The following is a 20000-nucleotide window of genomic DNA, read 5'->3' as shown; positions in this document are numbered from 1 at the left end:
TAAAAAGTTCCTGGCTTTGTGTAAAAAAAGATAAAGGAGAGTCAGTTAATTATGATTTTATTCAATGTATTCCTCTTTAACTCATTTTCTTAACCGCAAGGGCAGTCAAGGCACCTTTTCTTCATGGATACTCTTCACAGCCATCTGCCACAGCAACAGCCTATCAGCCCTTACACACCTCCTAGATTGCCAGTCCCTTACTTTACTCGACACTACCACACTCTGCTTAGCTGAACTCATCCTAACCTTTGCTTGTTTGTTTTTTGTTGTTTTTTCTCCAGAGAATTCTACTGACAAGTCGGCGGTGTCACTCTCCTCACACTAAATCTACCATAGCATTCTCACAATTCCTTCGGCTACCGGCTCAGCAGCATAAATACGGATTTCGAATCTTGTTATGAGAAAATATGACATTTCTGGACCAGGTGTAGACCTTGCACTCCTCCAGGTCCGAGCCATCAATCCTGCTACTGCTTTCCTATCCTTTTACGCACACTTACGGACCGGATTTCTCTCTCTCTCTCTCTCTCTCTCTCTCTCTCTCTCTCTCTCTCTCTCTCTCTCTCTCTCCCTCTCTTTCTCTCTCGCTCTCTCTCGCTCTCTCTCTCTCTCACACACACACACACACACACACACACACACGTGCACACACATATATCTTCCACCCGCGCCCATCCTTTCATTGAAACGCAAACTCATCCGTGATTTCCGATTCCTACTTTCTGACCTCACAGCCTTTCTGATTTTTCTCGTGTCACCTCTCCTCGCCTTCAGAAAAAGATAAGAACCATGGCCGCAACCTTATAAATTAGAAGCTCCCTATCGTCTAGCCATACATAAATAGACACTTGTCCCTACATCCATCACCGAGCCTAATCCCCAGTACCACATTACCCAAAAATTTCTGTTGCACTTCTTCCATATCCCTGCTCATCGTTATTGGGATGGAGATGGCTGTCCGCAAGTGCGATACTCATGAGTCAGAGGGGCTTTTTCATAGCATCTCCCTCGCTATCTTCTGGGGCAACGCCTTTTCCATTTTGTCTGCTGGGACCATGAGGTGGTCTGAATTATAGGAAATCGAGAGAATATAAGAATTTCGTAGCTTACTACACAAACAATAAACGCTCTTCATTATAGAAACTCTGCAAATAATAAATCTTGTTTTAATCAAGGATGGTAAATTCTTGCTTGACGCTAATACTGAAAAATCTCCTACCACCAACTACCTCGTCCTCTTTTACTGTCATCACTGGTAACAATAACAGTGAGTCGCTGATAAGTTAGAAAAGTTGGTGAAAGTCTCATTTTGACGTGTTTGTTTGAATAGATGAACGAAACGACGGACCAGAAAATTATAAGGTACAGTGGTATTCACAACAGTTGACTCGAATGTTGATAAAATCTGAGAGTTGACTCGAAAGTTGATAAAATCAAATCTGTAAATTTATGTTCACGTTACTACTACCTTTCGAATTTAATATGAGATATTCGCTAGAATATCAACAATGACACTAAAATTACTCACGTTGAGCAGAAGAATGAGTGTTGAGGTAAAACTCTGAGTGCCTCAGACCGCCTCTCAGTAAATATCCAATTAAAAGTAAGCGAAAAAAAATAAGTATATGGAAAATGAAAGCGTCCTTATATTCCATGCAAACCAGCGAAAGTTGGACAAGCCTATTTCAACCGAAGCCAGGCGAAATATTCATCAAATTATCAAAAAAATTATATATTGGTACGTAGTTTGTAAGTTAAAAAAATATTTACTTAGAAAATATTTAGTAAATTAGAAAATGAGAGCAGTGTTTTGAGAGACAGTATCTTTTCTTGGATCTGTTAAATTCCATCTAGAAGAATATAACTTCACTATTCATGAACAGCAGATTACTATTAAATATCTTGTCAATGAAAGAAATAAGGATTCCTCCAAATATTGATGTTGTACTGAAGAACGCCGATCGTGCGTTACGAGCGAAGAAAATAACATACACATCATCATCAGTCAAAGCCGTAAAGTGTTTGTAAAGTACATGAAACATGACAATCTTGCCAAAACTGTATGCATACAATGTTCTCATGGGAAAGAAATATTGCTTTGAAGAACACACTAGCATCACATTAGAAACAGAATGCACAAATCTTTACTAATAAGGAATTTTAATGGCACATTTCAACAGAGACCAATGATATTGTTATCTGAGATAGGAATAATAATAACATGCACTGTTAAAGAAGTTATATTCCTTAGTGATTGGCTTGCATCCTTTTGAGAACTTAAATTCCAAGGAAAATTACATACATGCATACATGCATACATTCATACATACATACATACATACATACATACATACATACATACATACATACATACATGCATGCATGCATGCATGCATGCATACACGGTAACTGTCAGCTTGTAGGCGGTTATGACCATCACTGACAAATTACCTTATCCTAGATGTTAAAGACAACGGCTGTCGGCAATGCTCGCGCTGAAATATGAAGTCAATAACAGCTTGCACAAAAGCCTTGTAGTCCAGAAACAAGCAAAAGCAAGATCTCCGGCTTGCAATAAGGCGAGTGTTACTTAGATCTCTAAGCAAATATCTAAGAGTCTCACTCACATCTGTTGGATGGACTGCCATTGACTCCACCGAGTTCATCTGTCCTTACATACATGCATACATACAGACAGACAGACAGACAGACAGACAAACAGACAGACAGACAAACAGACAGACAGATACGCGCGCGCGCGCAAATTACCCTCTTGATCTAGTCAATTCATGATTCACCAAGTGCTTGAAATTTCATCATTTCCTGGTGACTTCCAGTTAAAGCATTTTTTTTCTTTTTTTTTTTTGCACTGTTTTGACTGTTTCTCGTACTATTATGGCCTCCCACAATTGTTCAGAAACCGCGTTCGGTTCGTTGTTTAGAAGAATTCCATTTCCTGTTGTTCTTTCCCCGAGTATATTCCACACTGATCAGAATTCTGCTTCCCTCGCGTTGGTTGTGGAGTCAAGTTGTTTGTTTTGTTCGAAGACTCGTTCTCTCTTTTCACACAGACTAATTCCTTACGATTTAGAGACGATCTTTTATTTTAGGCGTTTTTATTTCAAACATTTTTCATCCTCACATTTTTTTATCGTTTTCTTTTTACAGATGTGTCATTTTGTTATTGATTTCATTAAGGATTGGAAGGTCTTCTATTTCATTTCCTATATTTTTCTGTATATTTGTTTTCCATTTTGTTTGCTTGAACTTTGGTATTCGTATATGAATAAAACTAAGACATTATCCACTTTTCCACCTAATTATTGTTGTTGTTGAATATATTATTTCGTCCATGTCCGTTTTAATTGGTTTCAAATTTTGGCATAAGGCCAGTAATTTCGGGGGAAGGGTAACTCGATTACATCAACCCCAGTGCTCAACTTATATTATCGACCACGAAAGGGTGAAAGGCAAAGTCAATCTTTGCTGAATCTGAACTCAGCAGTAGTGGCAAACATTTATGTCTCTTTACAATTTAACATTTTTTAATTACAGATTGCTCAAGGGCTGCTGGTCGACCCACAACAAGTACTACCTGGGGATGACGGCACACTGACCTGCTAACTAAACGAGTTAGCTTCATAAACACTAAATCGCTAAACAGATTTTTAAAAAATTAGCGGAAGCTAACGCTAAATGATAAGCGCTAACTTTTAGTGTATGAATTTAGTTTCGGTTTGGTTTTTTGGCTCTAAAACCCCTAAAAACAGACCTAAAGTGTCGAAACGTTCATGTTGAAGCTTACACATAGAGCTTTCCAAAAAGGCATAGCATGCCAAGATCAGATGATGATCAAGGTGTACTACTCTCACTGGACCTTCTCCATCGCCTCGACGTGATGCTGGTTGCCCTTCATAAACATCAGCCTCTCAAAGTTACCATCTGACAGGGTGGCTCTCTTGGCCCTCAAAATATCTTTGCCTATAGAGAATAGGCGTTCAACTGCAGCACTGGATGGGATGGAAATGTTATACTTGGTGAACAGGTCTTGATCAACCTGTTCACCCAAAAAGGTGACTTCAGCCAGGACCTTCTTCGAGACGGCCTCTATTCAGGTCTCCACCAAGTTCTGGGCTTTGGATTTCAGTGACCTGCAGATCCTGCTCTCCCGGAATCGAGTGACGTTGCCGAAGAAATCATCTTCCTCATCCCCATTGCTGGTGGTGCTGCTGCCCTCTTCATTGATCTCCATTAGGGCTGTATCTACGATGACCTCCATGGCGTTCGTTACTCTGCTACCCTGGCTGTTATTATACTGCTCCAGCCAGAACAGGCAAAACTTGGGGTGGAAGGCAGCGGCCAGCTGGCACTCCAAGTCTTCCAGGAGGAGCCCAAACCTTTTTGTGATGTCTGCTAGTATCGCGTCTACTAGAGGACTGCAGTACAGGTGTTTGAACTTGACTGCCTTCAACTTCATGATGGTAACCGCTACAGTTGGCAGAAGGCCCCCGAGATAAGCCTGGTCCTCCCCTGGATTTTATCCAAGGCCTTGGCAACATTAGACATCACCTGGACGTACTCTGTCAGGAAGCCGACAATCAGTGATGGTCTGTAGATTCAGCTGTTTCATTACCGTGGACAGCTCCCCTATTCTTCTCCAGCAGGTTGTTGAGGACAACAACAGAATCATAAGTAGAGTTCCATCTGGTATTGTTGGGGATCACTAGCCTCCTCTTCAACGCGTCCAGAATGCTACCAGCTGTCACTCAGCTGTGGTTCTGCAGAATCCACAGCCGCTGTGTCTTGGACATAGTCTTCTTGTAGACCAACTTGAACGAAGCGCTGTCAAGAGCTTTGTCAGCATCCACGCTGGCTACCAAGTTGAAAGCATGGGCTGCGCACTTCACGTGCACTGGCAGGTTTAGGCCCAGGATGCTGGACTCGTCAAAGATGGCACCAACAGAGATATACACAACTTTGTCTACATCCCCAGCCTCGGGATCCACGTCCGGGTCCACATCCTCGACACACTCCACGTTCGGCTCGGCAGCAGCCTCGGGAATGGCTGGCAAGAGATCAACTTCTGTATCAAACTGCATAAATGCATAAGTGCCTTAATAAAGTTTTTGCCGTTGTCCGTCGTGGTCGTGGTCCTGGTTACTTTGTTTTGCAGATGGAACGTTTAATGGATGTCCATCATGGCCTGGGCGAGAACATCAAACATGTGATGTCCTCTGAACCGAGAGCAGGCGAGAACGGCGCGTTGTTTCGTGCAGATCTTAAGGTTCAGCAAGAGCACCGTCATCCCCAGGTAGTACTTGTGGGTCGACCAACAGTCCTTGAGAAATCTGTAATTAAAAAATGTTAAATTGTAAAGAGACATAAGTTGTAAAGTTAAAAACTTTATATATATATATATATATATATATATATATATATATATATATATATATATATATATATATATACATATATATATAGGGAAAAACGATGGATTCTTCCCTATGTATTTCTTTCACGATAGCTACTTGATAAATTCTTATATAAGAGTTTACCCTATTATTGTATTAATGATATATATATAATCAAGGTGGCTAGCAGCAATTTAAAACCAACAAGGAAATAAGTCGCTGTCACTAAGAGTGACAAGGGTGCAGTGAGCATCAGCAGTGCTAGAAATAGGAATCGTAGCCACAAAAGCACATGGTCTCTTTGTATTGACAGGGGATAAAACCCTCCCCACCCTGAGCGAGATGCATTAGATTAGCATGCTAATTTCATATAGGAAATTAATACTCATCAGTAGTGCTCACTCCATCTCTGCTGGTTAGAGGACAACTCACCCTGTCAGTATCATGGAGAATGCCAATGGAATCAGTAACTGATGTCACAAAATAGCGATGTGAAAATTATAAAATAATCAAGGTGGCTAGCAGAAATTTAAAACCAACAAGGAAATAATTTACTGTGACTGTATATAAACCGACGCAGAGTATGATAAAAAAAAAAAGGAAACTAATCTCTCATCCGCATCTCCACGCAAGCTGCAATGGTTTTTGTGAGCATGTGGTTTGTACAATTTTTCGCGGGTAGGAAGGACATTTGATCGAAGTATCTTATAACCATATTTTGTTCATAGAAATCACGCACATTGTAGTTTAACATTTGTTACTAGGCTGTTCTAAATTCGTGGAAATATTGCTTATAAATTAAAGCCTTATTATTAAACTTTCGAAAATAGTGACGCTACCTTGATAGGTGACACGTTGTAAGTGATGAATAACCGAGATGAGGGATGGAATGATGGTCGGAATTTGATAAGTTCAGAACTTAAGGTTTATTTATTCGTTATTTCATTAAAGACTGCTGTTTTGGCTGTGCAGTCTAGCATATTAAAAAAATCCGAAGATTAAAATTATATTACATACAAAAATAAGAGGAATGACCAGCAAAAGTAGACTCCTATATGCTAGAAATAGATGCCGATTCGGCATCTATTTCTAGCATATAGGAGTCCACTTTTGCTGGTCATTCCTCTTATTTTTGTATATATATGTGTGTGTGTGTGTGTGTGTGTGTGTGTGTGTGTGTGTGTGTGTGTGTGTGTGTGTGTGTTTGTTTGTTTATTTGATTAAATAATAAATTTACAGCATTGAATCTAATATTCCTCTAATTATTAGACTTTAATATGTGACTGTCCCTACCTCTTCTACACCTCATCATGCTCATGGCCAAATCAGTGAATGGTTGCTGAAAGCTATGCCCACGTAAAACCGTATTTAACTTATTTGCAGAATACTTCAGACTTATCGTCCGATGAATTTACTTTGTTGACATTCTTCATCGACAGAATTTTTATACCTTTCAACCTTTCAATCAAGTCTGCCTTTCTTCCAGTAACATACTGTCCATATAATCTTAAATATTTCTTTAACTCAGGCACAGTAAGTACTTCGATAGCTGAATCATCGAGCTGCTTTATATCCATGATAAGACGTAAAACAATAACAATAGCGTGGATAGTCTGCGGAAGTTTAATTGTCTACATGGAGCGCCGCCTAGCCAAGGGAGATAACCTACTTATAGGAAAGCCCTATAGCTGAAAGATTAAAATTAATCAAAGGACATACTAAGTATGTCTACCTGCTGGAAATAACAGTAAAAACGCTTATTTAAATCGCCAAAATACACTGATAATAACTACAGAAATCAACCGTCCAGCAAGTAGACACACTTAGTATATCTTTTGATTAATTTTAATCTTTCAGCTATTTAATGCTTTTTGGGACCTACAATCGCCTATATTATTAATTCTCTTATTATCATTTTTAAATTGTTACACTAGATAATAACAGAATCAATATCTTCACAAATATTTTCTCGTAAATTATTTTTCTCGTGAATTATTTGCTCCGTGTGTGTGTGTGTGTGTGTGTGTGTGTGTGTGTGTGTGTGTGTGTGTGTGTGTGTGTGTGTGTGTGTGTGTGTGTGTGTGTGTGAGCGCGTTTGAGTATTCAACTTTGTGTTTCGTCCACACCACCGTCTGTCAACTAGTGTTCATGTGTTCACGTCCCCGCGAATAGCGGTTCGGTAAAATGCCCCGATTATGGGTTTCCCTTTATGGCGTATTGTCAGACCCCAAAACCTGTTGGGCTAAGACCGCTTCAAAATATGGAGGGGGTAAGGCCTTGTACGAATGTAAACAAGAGGATTATCTCTCTTTGTCATTGGCTATCGACTTACGGCTGCACCGCCATCTTGCAGATCCCAAAATGGCAGCAGGAATTTCCTAAAATGCAAACATGGCTCGAAAATATCCGTTCTGGAGATAAGGATGCTCCCTGGCTCGAGCGAGTCTTTTAGGATTCTCGTGCGTTCAGCTATGCATAAGTTATTGCTGTTGCTGGAACCGGGGCTGCTGGTGTTGGTGCTGGTGGTTGAGGGGGTGGTGGTGGCATTGGTAAGGCTTCGCTCGAGCCAGAGAGCATCCTTAACTCCAGAACGGAGATTTTCGAGCCATGGCTGCATTCTAGGAAATTCTTGCTGGCATTTTGGGGTTCGCAAGATGGCGGCGCAGCTGTAAGTCGAGATCCAATGACAAAGGGAGATAATCCCCTTGTTTACGTTCGTAGCTTTTTGGAAACAGCAAGATTGTAGCGCAGCCGAAAGTCGATAGTCGTTAGCCAATGGCATAGGGAGATAATTCCTTTGTTTACATAATAATAATAATAATAATAATAATAATAATAATAATAATAATAATAATAATAATAATAATAATAATAATAGTAATAATCAGGACAAGGAAAATGGAGAAAGTGAAGATAGTGCCAGTCCTTGGGAACAGTATCAGAAGACAGCAAGGGAAATATAAAGGAAATTGGAATAGAGTGCTTAGTAGAACTGTTCACAAAAGGTTTGCCTTCTTGGCACGACCAGAATAATCAGGAAAGTATTAGATAGTTGAAAAGAACGGATAGCATGGTACCGTAGGCTTCAGGTAGCAAGCCCGCTACGCATGCAAAACTCCAGGAGCTCCAACAAGACCTGTGATAAAGAGAAATAATAATAATAATAATAATAATAATAATAATAATAACAACAACAACAACAACAACAACATCAACAACATCAACAACAACAACAACAACAACAACAATAATAATAATAATAATAATAATAATAATAATAATAATAATAATAATAATAATAAGAGCCCTGATGCGGTACCAGGTAGTGGCTCTCATGGCTTCTGATCTTAACTGATTGGAGGTGTTGTCATGTACATTGTTTTGTCTTGGTATAAAAGATGGGACACAACAAATATTTTGCTCAATGCCAGATATTTGCTTGTCAGTTGCTTGACCTTAAACAGTTGAGCATGTTCTTTGGTGGCTGTCGATATGTGCATCTCTGATCATGAGCAGAAATAGTAGGGGAGCATCATAGCTATGTGTTGAGAGGAATTCTTTGGGATTTGAATAATTCACCTCCGGAAACATGAGTATTTCGTTCAACATCCTTAAACAACCCTTATTCATCGACCATTTGAGCGAGATGGGCTACTCGACCTGATGAATATTCTAACTGGGCCCCACCTGCAAGGTCATGCTCTGTTTATCTTGATATGAAATCACCATGTCGCGCGCATATGGTTGTGATGTATGTGTCTGGTGTACCCTTATCAGACGAGTACTCATGATGGATATACTGAGCATCGTATATTTTACCCCAGTGTCACATTGATGGCATGCACTGCTCTCTCACTCAATAATAATAATAATAATAATAATAATAATAATAATAATAATAATAATAATAATTAATAACAATAATAAATAATGATTTTCTTATTGCCACAAGGGCCCAAGACATGGAGGACAATATCGAAGGACGAGTTACAGCACAAAAAAATTACAAAACATGCGGGGGTCAATCAAGGGGAGAGACTACCATATTGAAAGATATAACAGAGGATATATAATAGAAAGTAGAGAAATAGTAAATAAATAAATAAATAAATAAATAAATAAATAGAATCCCCTGTAGCGGGACAGTTCGCTTAATGTAATCCGGGGTAAACCCCACACAAAACCCCGGATTACTCTGCCATCTCCAAAGCATGGGAAAGTGCCCTCTTCCAGTTTCTTTCCTCCTGCTTAGAAAAGCATATTCAGAGTAGATCCATTCAATCTCACCAGTCTTGCCACTGTCGACCGCCTTTGGATAAACACACTAGAAAGCAGCACCGCCCTCTCTATCCTTACCTTCTTCTTCAAATGATATTTGAAGAAATTGATGAGTGCTTAACCAGATAGGAATGTGCCTGTCTTCAAACCTCTCAGACGAATCCACTGCCTCGTTTACCACAGCCACTAAGCAGAGAAAGATCTGCCTTCCTTCTCTACTAAGGGATAGTGGTGAGTCGATCTTCACTCGGCAGACAGCTGAATTCATCTTACACGTGACAATAGCTGCTTCATACAATCCCTCAACACTCTAATGCACAGACACTGAATTATTGTATGCAGGACGGTTTCGTCCCCTTGCAAGCATCTCGAGCAAGTTCGGCTGTTGGTACTTCCATGCCTGAAGAGCTTTCTCGAACAGGCAATGCCCCTCCGTAGCACTGCCAAGCCAAAGGCTTATAGAAATTTTCCATGATCTTCGACCCAAGGGTACTCTGGAAGAGACTACTCAGACTGTTCTTGTCGATGCCTAGATTCAATCCTTAGCCATCATCAGTCATACCCTCAACTAGCCCCCAACAGAAATCTTGGGTTGCTTTCCCGCTAGCGGTTTTGGGAAGCTGGTACACTAAAGTGAGCGCCTGGCAACGTTCTAGATTCCAAATGCCCAGCCTGTGAATGAGATGAGCTGCGGAAAGACGTGTCACACTTAAGACGTCCACACCAGTTCGTTGTCGTCGTCCACATCATCGCAGTGATTTAGATATTTTTGTAGGTGTAACAGCCTCAAAGCGTGGCACCGCATCATTAAGGGTGGCATCCCAAGACCAACACGGTGTGGATGTTGACAGCAGATGGATTTTCTGACCAGCGGAACCTAGCCCTTCCATAGGAATCGGAAAAGCAAGCGCTCCAATTTGGTCAGAGTTTTTTCTTAGGACAAGGTACGATTGCTAGGCGGTAGTACACTACCGAGGCGATATATGCATTCGCTACTTGCGCCCGGCCTTTCAACGACAGCTTCCTTTCTGTCCATTTCTGGGTGAGCTTGACCACCCTAGTCATGATCTCTTCCCAGTTCCTATCTACCTGGAGATCTGGTCCGAACCAGACTCCGAGCACTTTCACCGGACCCTCCGTCCAGAAATTGCTGCTAGTTAATTTGCCTCTCCAAGAGCCTAGTTGCAGACCAACTGACTTGTCCTGGTTTATGGGCGCTCCTGTGCATTCCTGATATCCTTTTAGTATGGTGTCGATCTTTTCTGTGTCCGAAGAGTCTGATACCATAGGTGGTGGGTCTCCTTAAAAAGGAAAATGAGAGAGCTGCCATTTAGTTTTAGCAAAGAGATTACTTTAGTAAACAACGGAATAGAAAATAAACTAGTTAGTAACTTAGAAGAAGCACATAAAAGTGGGATTGTAAATGACGTGGTAGTGGCGAGAATGGCACTCGACGTAAAACATGAAGGCTGTATTGTTCGAGCTTGGGTGCGTGCCTTGAAACATGAAAGCTCAAAAGCCGTTGACTGGGCTCGGGTAGCGGAGGCACAGCATGGAAACAAATTTAGGATTCGCTCTCTGATCAACCGCAGTGGTCACATGCACTCCGATTCCAAACAGATGAGTGCAGTATTTCGGTAGCATTTCGCCGATCTCTTTTCGAGGAGTAGTATTTTTGACACAGCAAGCTTTGAGGCTTACCTCGAGGGTATACTGGGCCTATCGGACAAGGATATCGAGTGCTGCGAGCTGATTTCAGTTAAGAAAGTGGAAGATGTACTGGGCCGCTGCATGGGGCGCAAATCACCAGGATTGGATGGTCTGCCCAATGAACTATATTGCCCATATGTCGGACTTGTTTGCGTCGGTTTTAGCAGCTGTCTACTGCTCCTGGCAACAGACGGGAAGTATTCCCAGTCATGTGAATCGGGGAGTGATGATGCTGCTGAGAAAGGATCCGAACAAGGAGGATGTGATTGAAAACTTCATGCCCATAACTCTACTCGACACTGAGTGAAAGATTTTAGCCAAGGCACTCGCCAAGAGGCGTGTGCTTGTTGTCAGTAGTATAGTCGGGGATGCACAAACCTGTGCGATCCCCGGTAGATCTATCCACGACAATCTCCACCTTATGCGATACATCGTAGAACGGGTCGGGAATAGATCGGGCTTTGGAGGGACACTGATCAATTTGGACCAGTCCAAAGCTTTTGATGGTGTGGACCATCGCTATCTGGTGTTTGTCCTGAAAGCTGTCGGTTTTGATCCCGTCTTCAGAGGCCGAAGAATGAATAATAATAATGCCTTGATACAGTACCAGGCAGTGGCTCTCGTGGCTTCTGATCTTAACTGATTGGAAGTGTTATCATGTACATGTTTTGTCTTAGTATAAAAGATGGGCTACAGCAAATATTTTGCTCAATACTACATATTTGCTTGCCAGGTCTTGACCTTAAACAGTTGAGCATGTTCTTCGGTGGCTGACAATATGTGCATCTCTGATGACGAGCAGAAGTAGTGGGGGGGGCATCATAGCCATGTTTTGAAAGGAATTCTTTGGTGTTTGAATAATTTACCTCCGGAAACATGGGTGTTTCAATGAACATCTTTAAACAAACCTTATTCAGTGAACTTTTGAATGGGATGGGCTACTCGACCAGAAGAAAATTCTAACTGCCCCCCACCTCGCCTATAAGGTCATGCAGTTTATCTTGATATGAGATCACCATATCGCGTACATCTGGTTGTGATGCATGTGCCTGGTATACCCTTAACAGACGCGTAGTCATGATGGGTATATTGGGCTTCGTATACTTGTACCCCAGTGTCACTTTGATGGCGCATGCCCTAATAATAATAATAATAATAATAATAATAATAATAATAATAATAATAATAATAATAATAATAACGATAATAATAATAATAATAATAATAATAATAATAATGGTTTCAAATTGCTGCCTTTGTGGCAAAATTTGAAACTATTATTATTATCATTAGGGCATGTGCCAGTGTTCAACTGGTACTTATTTTATCGACCCTAAAAAGATGAAAGGCAAAATCGACCTTGATGGAATTTGAACTCAGAACGGAGCCACGGGTGAAATACCGCTAGACATTTTGTCCAGCGTGCTAACGATTCTGCCAGCTTGCCGCCTTCGTAATAATAATAATGAAATGAAGGCCAAAGAGTGCGTGTGTTTATTTAAGATGACCATCCTCAAATATCTCTAGTGGTCGAGCGTCCGTCACCGATGAGACCAAGGAAGGTCGAAATCACCTGATCTAGTGGTTTCAGCGCTGGAGTTGACCTGTAGAGTGTCCAGAAACAGATCAGCTTCTGAATCAGCTGATTTCGAATTCAGTGAGACTAGAATCAAGACGCCTTCTAAAAAATTAAATATATAAAAACTATATGCACACTATCAGTTTAGTGTCGATGTTTGAAAGGGAGAACTAGCTCTGAAGACACTTGTCTCTAGGTCATTTAGATATTTGCAAACTCATCCAATCGACACTTATAACAAATAAAGGCGACAGGACAGAACTAAATATATATTTTCAATGAAATTATGTTGTTAGTTTTAATATTTTAAAAATATAATCCGTTTGTTTTTTCATCATCAATTTGGTAATTAATTCTTGATGGTTGAACTAAGATATTAAGAATGAGGAGTGAACGGGTTAGGAAGAGATGGGTGGCGCTAAATGATTCATGTTTGCTTCTAATATTTTCGTTTCTAAGAGAAAAACTAAACGTTTTCTATGGTGAAAGAGCTTAACTATACAAGAGCGCATGCGCATTTCCCTGTATGTACTCGTGAGTTTGTCAACATATCTGTGTGCGAGAAAGAGAGTGTGTAAGTGTCTGTGTTTGTATGCACATATATGTATGTATGTATGTATGTATGTATGTATGTATGTATGTTTGTATGTATGTATGCATGCATTCATGTATGTATACGTGAGTATGGGAAACAGAATCTTTTCAAATATATTATGCAAAAGATATGACTGTATTGTAATTTAATTTGTTTTTCTAATGTTTTTTTCTTATTTCTTCACTAGCTCTTTTGTTTAGTTTACAAGAATAATATTCTCAAGTCCATTAACGTTTTAAAACCTTCTCGATCATAACTTCTGGTTGCGGTGTTTTTACTGGCTTTCTTATTATTTTATTTCGTTTTTATTATTGTATTTTATAGTGAGCAATAGTGGTCATGGAAATAACATTCTTACTAGTAATATCCATCATGTTTTGTGAGTTCCTTGTATTAATGTCAGTATACAGGTTTTAGTGTGCACATGCGTTCACGTGAATACGCTTAGATTTGTGTGTGTGTGTGTATGCATATGTGATTTCCTTGAGGATTTGCATCTATATATTGATGAGAACAAATGTGTGTACTACGAGAGACAGAGAGAGAGAGAGAGAGAGAGAGAGTGCGTGTGTGTGTGTGTGCGTGTGTGTGTGTGTGTGTGTGTGTGTGTGTGTGTGTGTGTGTGTGTGTTTGTAAAGAGTGTCTGTTAATATATGTATAACACAGCAACATATGAGAACGTAGCCTTCTGCCACTTCTGCCTCATCTCAAAACTCGGCTCTGTCGCTGTAATTTTAAAACACACATTCATTTTCAGGGTAAATATTTACTAACCGTTGCTGTAGAGGACTATCCAGGCCGTGTTTGTCGTTGTTGGTGTTGTTATGGTTGTGGTATGGTCATCATAGTTGTGTTATACTTGTAGAGGTAGCGCAGTGGTCAAATGATAATAGCAGCGGTAGTAGAATATGTGATAGTATGATTGTTGTAGTGGTGGTAGTGATTGTGGTGGTGGTGGTGGTATAATAGTGGGCGCTGTGCGATGGTGGCAGTGATGCTAACGAGGTGGTGATGGGGTAGCAAAGTGAAGACTCTGCTGGCGGTGTTGGTAGTGATGGTGGTAGTCGTCGTCGTAGTGCAGGTGTGCTATTACAACCGTTTTCCGTATTAATATTGTCGGTAGCTTTGATTAGTTTTCGCTTACCGAATCCTGACAAGAATTGAACGAATCACTAATGTTGTTGCAATCTTGTATTGCAATCCAGAATTGATAAACCAAGTACCACTAAATACCAGGTATGTATCTGTATTTAACGACGATACAACTCCTTAACAATGTGTGTGGCCTTAAAAGAAAGCTTTATTATAAATTACGAAAAGGCCGCGAGCTGACAGAATCGTTAACACGTCGGGCAAAAATAGTGAGCGGCATTTTGTCTGTTTTCATGTTCTGAGTTCGAATTCCTCTGGGGTCGATTTTACCTTTCTTTCTTTTGCGGTCGATAAATTAAGTACCAGTGAAACACTGGGGGTCGATGTAATCGACTAGTCCACTTTCTCTAAATTTCAGGCCTTGTGCTTTTAGTTGAAAAGATTATAAATTTCAATATTTTCCCCGAATTGCATGTATTTACTGCATCGAGCTCACCTTCGTGTACTTTATTGTATATATTCTTTTATTCTTATTTGTCATTTGACTGAGGTCATGCTGGAGCACCAACTTGAAGGGTTTTAGTCGAAAAAGTCGACCCCAGGACTTATTTTTTAAACCTAGTACTTATGCTATCAGTCTTTTTTGCCGAACTGCTAGGTTTCGAGTATGTAAACACACCAACACCATTTGTCAAGCGGTGATGGAGGGGGACAAACACAAACACAAAGGCACACACACACGACGGGCTTCTTTCAGTTTCCGTCTACCAATTCCACTCACATGTCTTTGGTCGGCCCGAGGCTATAGTAGTAGACACTTGCCCAAGGTGCCACGCACTGGGACTGAACCCGGAACCATGTGGTTGGGAAGCAAGCTTCTTGCCATACAGCCACGCCTGCACCTCACAATCAGGGGTTGTAAATAATTGCTTGGAACCTTTCCAATCAATTATTTTCCTACCAATCAATTAATTTTAATTGGGATACAGGCCAATTAATTATTTCAATTAATTGCAATTAATTGTCAATTATTTTGCCGAACGTAAAAACACCATATATTTTGGAGTGTTAGCTTCGGTTTAGATAAGGACCAAAATGATAGGAAAATAAAAGGCACGTCTTATAGTTTCAAAAAACTTTATTATCAGAAAACGTTCAAAGTTCAGTTTTATTGATTTAGAATAAGGAACAAACAACATTTATACTCTACATTGTATAGAAGTTGAAAAACAAATAAATTGTAAGTCTTTAATTGAAAGAATTTCTCAAACGGATAGCACAAATAAAATGTTCTAATATAGCAAAAGGTCATGAACGATTGCAGATTTCTGAAACTAGTTCTTCATCCCAGAAAGTACGATTGACTTTTAGAAATAATTATATTTTAAAATTCATTGGTGTTAAGCGTTGCCGAAAATCATTAAAGTGTAACCCGCTGAGCTGAAGAAACGTTCCAAGTTGTTGGACGTTGGTAACAAAAATCTACAGTTCAGATATTGCTGAGATGAATTTTTATCTTTTTTGTGTTTTTTCAAGCAAATTGAAGCAAAATCATCATCTTCTACTGGTAAATCAGACTGTTGTGATGTGTCTGTCACCACTTTCAGCTGAGTAGAGCAGCCACTTCATACGCAGTTAGCTCTGCTTCTGCATGTTGTAAAATTTTCACAACTCAGCTTTCAAAATTCGGGCTGTGCATAATGGTTGCCGACGAAAGCAAATATTTTTAAAATTCCTTGTAAGGATACAATGCGAAAATCTTGTCAAAAAGAATTCGAGCATCTCTCAAATCTAATTCTGTTCTTTGCAAGGCAACTGTTATAGAGCGTAACTTTCCTAAATTGTCTTTTAGAGTCTGCAAATCATTATGATTGCATGGAGTCAACAGATAATCAGACAGCTTTGGATCGCTTTGAAAAGAATCTACCAAACGGATTTTATTTCTTTGTATAGGTTACAAAAGCATTTTTTCCCGAAGTTTACCCGCAAGTTTTAATGATTTTAGCTTGCCCATCAACATATTAATTTTATCAAGCAGAACTACCTGCTTGTCGTGATGAGCAGAAACAGCTAGATTGACATCCAATCAATGTTATTCTACACAAATTCGCTATAGATTTGTTCACTTCAGTGTTATCTCCGGTAATAGCAACAACATTTTCTAAATTTTTATTATAGACACTTAACACATACTCTATAAGTTCGACATAATCAGAAGCAGTGACTGATGTTTCACCTACCATTGGCAAAAATTCCAGCAAAACAGTACAATAGCCATTTTGATAATTGCACGAATAAGGTACAAAAAGTTCAATGAAATGCGTCGAACCCTTAGTCCAACCGTCGATTACCAACAGGACTGTTTCAATTTTTAATCCCCACATTTTATTGGCATACCCATGATGGTTGTATAGCAACAAGCTTGCTTCCCAACCACATGGTTCTGGGTCAGTCCCACTATGTGACACCTTGGGCAAGTGTCTTCTATGATAACCTCGGGCCAACCAAAGTTTTGTGAGTGGATTTGGTAGATGGAAACTGAAAGAAGTACGTCGTATGTGTATGTGTGTGCGCGCGCATGTGTGTGTTTGTCCCCCATCACCGCTTGACAACCGGTGCTAATGTGTTTGTGTCTCCTTAACCTAGCGGCTCGGCAAAAGTATTCGATAGAATAAGTTCCAGACTTTTTTTAAAAATGAATAAATATTGGGGTCGATTTATTTGACTAAATATTCTCTAAGGTGGTTCTCCAGCACGGCCAGAGTCTAATGACTAAAATAAGTAATAAAAAAAAAAAAAATAAATAAATAAATAAATAAAGATAAATTGTATACTTAGTTTTCCTAGCTCTTTCAAGAGAAGTTTTCTCTGATAATTTTTCTCGAATGACGTAAACACCTGAACGCTTTGCCCATGTATCTCTTAGTATGTACAACTTATCTCAGAATATGCCCAACATTTTCAAAGTCTAAGAAATATGTTTGCACCACTTGCTTTCTGCAACAAACTTGCCTCATGAAACTTACCTCATGAAAGAACTTGAGTAGAAAGACACCAAAAAGGAAGATTTGGTGTTGTGGATTGACGTGGTAGAAACAGTAACCAAATTACCCTTAATTCTCAAGGGGTACATTAAATAATATGGTCTTTCACATCCCTAAAAAGATTAGACAGTCACAACTGGAATGCCTTTGCTTGCGACCATATGTTAAAAGCGTAGATTCTCATCCGACTAAGCAATGTTGCACCTACTTAGTACTTAGAGGTAACTGACCGGAAACATAGGTGCTGTAAATATCACCTTTAAATGGTGGTGCCTCGTATGGCTTCAATTAAAGGTCTGAAACAAATAAAAGAGAGTATAAAGGAATGGTCTGCTGGATTAAGATTGACTCCCGAGTTAATTAACAACGAAAACAAAGACTACTACTACTACTACTACTACTACTACTACTACTGAAATGGAAACACTCTCCATAGCAATAACAGACCTTGCCTGGGTATCTTTCCATAAAATTCGAGAATGATATCAATATCAACCAAATGAGTGGTAAATTTTGAAATCTTGGTTGTTACGTCACTATACATTTCGAATGTGATACTTTTGTGATGCAAGAGCAAAAGATATGAACGAAGATATCTCAGTAAGGGATCAGCAGCTAGCTATTACATGTCATCGAGATATCACCTTCCTAAGTAGCAGAATGCTATTGCTAGAATAACATACAACGTCGTCAGAAAGGATAATCTTGCCGGAATAATACAACAAATATTTCTGACTTTCAGTACCTTCTTACCTTCCAATAGAGACTATACTGGTAAAATATTCCAATCAAAATCTCTACTAAATGCCAAAACAACACGTTTTCCTTTCTTTCTTTTGGTGGTGGTTGTTATGGGTGTAGAAAATAAAAATGTATTATTGTGAGTTCAACTACTCAGTGTTTAGGAACATTTCACTAAAAAAAAATGGAAAAGGAATAATTGATGAACAAATGTTTAAAAACTTCTTCCCTCTTCTCGTTAATATAAATTTAAGTGCCTAATCATTGGTTATGCTACTAATTGTTTATATAATCTCGAAACTTTAGGTATTGAAAATATTTAAAACTTTTTTTAACAGAATTCGCTTTGTTGCCTAAAATCCAATAGTGGGTCTTTGATTGTTAGTTTGAAAATAAACTTTTTTGTGCGATGATTTCAAAGGAAAAAAAAAGATCATATATACATAAAATGAGATTACTGGCAACACACAAAATGTATTCTAAGATTGTCGTTGCTTATAAAATGTTCTGACTCAATGCCCACTGTAAGGAACGAGACGTGTTTGTGATTGTAATACGGTCTCTATTTCGTTTAGTCGTCAACAATCATAAAGTCCACAAGACTTGGTAGTACTTATCACAAGCACTTATCTTAGAGCCTCTTAGATTATTAGTGGACATTTCGTACAATTTTTCATATTATTGATAGTTTTTTTGTGTACACTCATTCTCAAAAATTAAGAAAATTATGTAAGCTATTACTGTTAAAATATAATTATATGTGCATGTGCTCACGTATGTGTATGCATTGTGACAATACTACTGACAGAGTTTGAAAATAAGTTTCATTTGGACTAGAAGATGTAGAAATGGGTAAGCGAAATAATAAACAGGAAACTGGCGCAAAAACACAAATTGGACACTTATTAATAATTTCTGTTTCATCTTATTCCTTGAGACCACTATGACAAGCAATCAAGAAAAACGTTATCTCTTTATATTCTCATTCTTTCGTTTTAGCTTCTATTTGCATATCAAGTTTGGCAATGGTGACATCATTGTTAAGAGAACGTTGGACAATTGCCAGAATACTGACAGCTCAAGAGATCACAACGAAATTTCGTTCAAGCTCTATGTTTAGTCAATAATTTTCAATATATTGTCATTTTGTTGCCAAATTTTTTTTTACTATTTTTGACTTCGAATTCTCAGCGTTGCCTAACAATGGGAAAATCACGAGCCAAACACCAAGACTATATATGTGTTTGTACAAATACATACACACACACACACACACACACACACACATATATATATGTGTATATATATATATATATATATATATATATATATATATATATATAGAGAGAGAGAGAGAGAGAGAGAGAGAGAGAGAGAGAGAGAGAGAGAGAGAGAAAGATGGCAGCACTAAGTCTTGTTCGAGATATATACTTTTAAAGTGACACACAGTTACTGAACTCGTAAAGAGAAAAACCATTAGTTTTAAATCTCTGAAAAATAAGTAGTAACAGAGTAAAATCTATTTGCCAACGTAATTTGGCAATCCTGAT

This window comes from Octopus bimaculoides, chromosome 14 (assembly GCF_046866305.1).
Source record: "Octopus bimaculoides isolate indiv1 chromosome 14, ASM4686630v1, whole genome shotgun sequence".
Taxonomy (NCBI): Eukaryota; Metazoa; Mollusca; class Cephalopoda; order Octopoda; family Octopodidae; genus Octopus; species Octopus bimaculoides.
Note: the sequence above shows the minus strand (reverse complement) of the source record.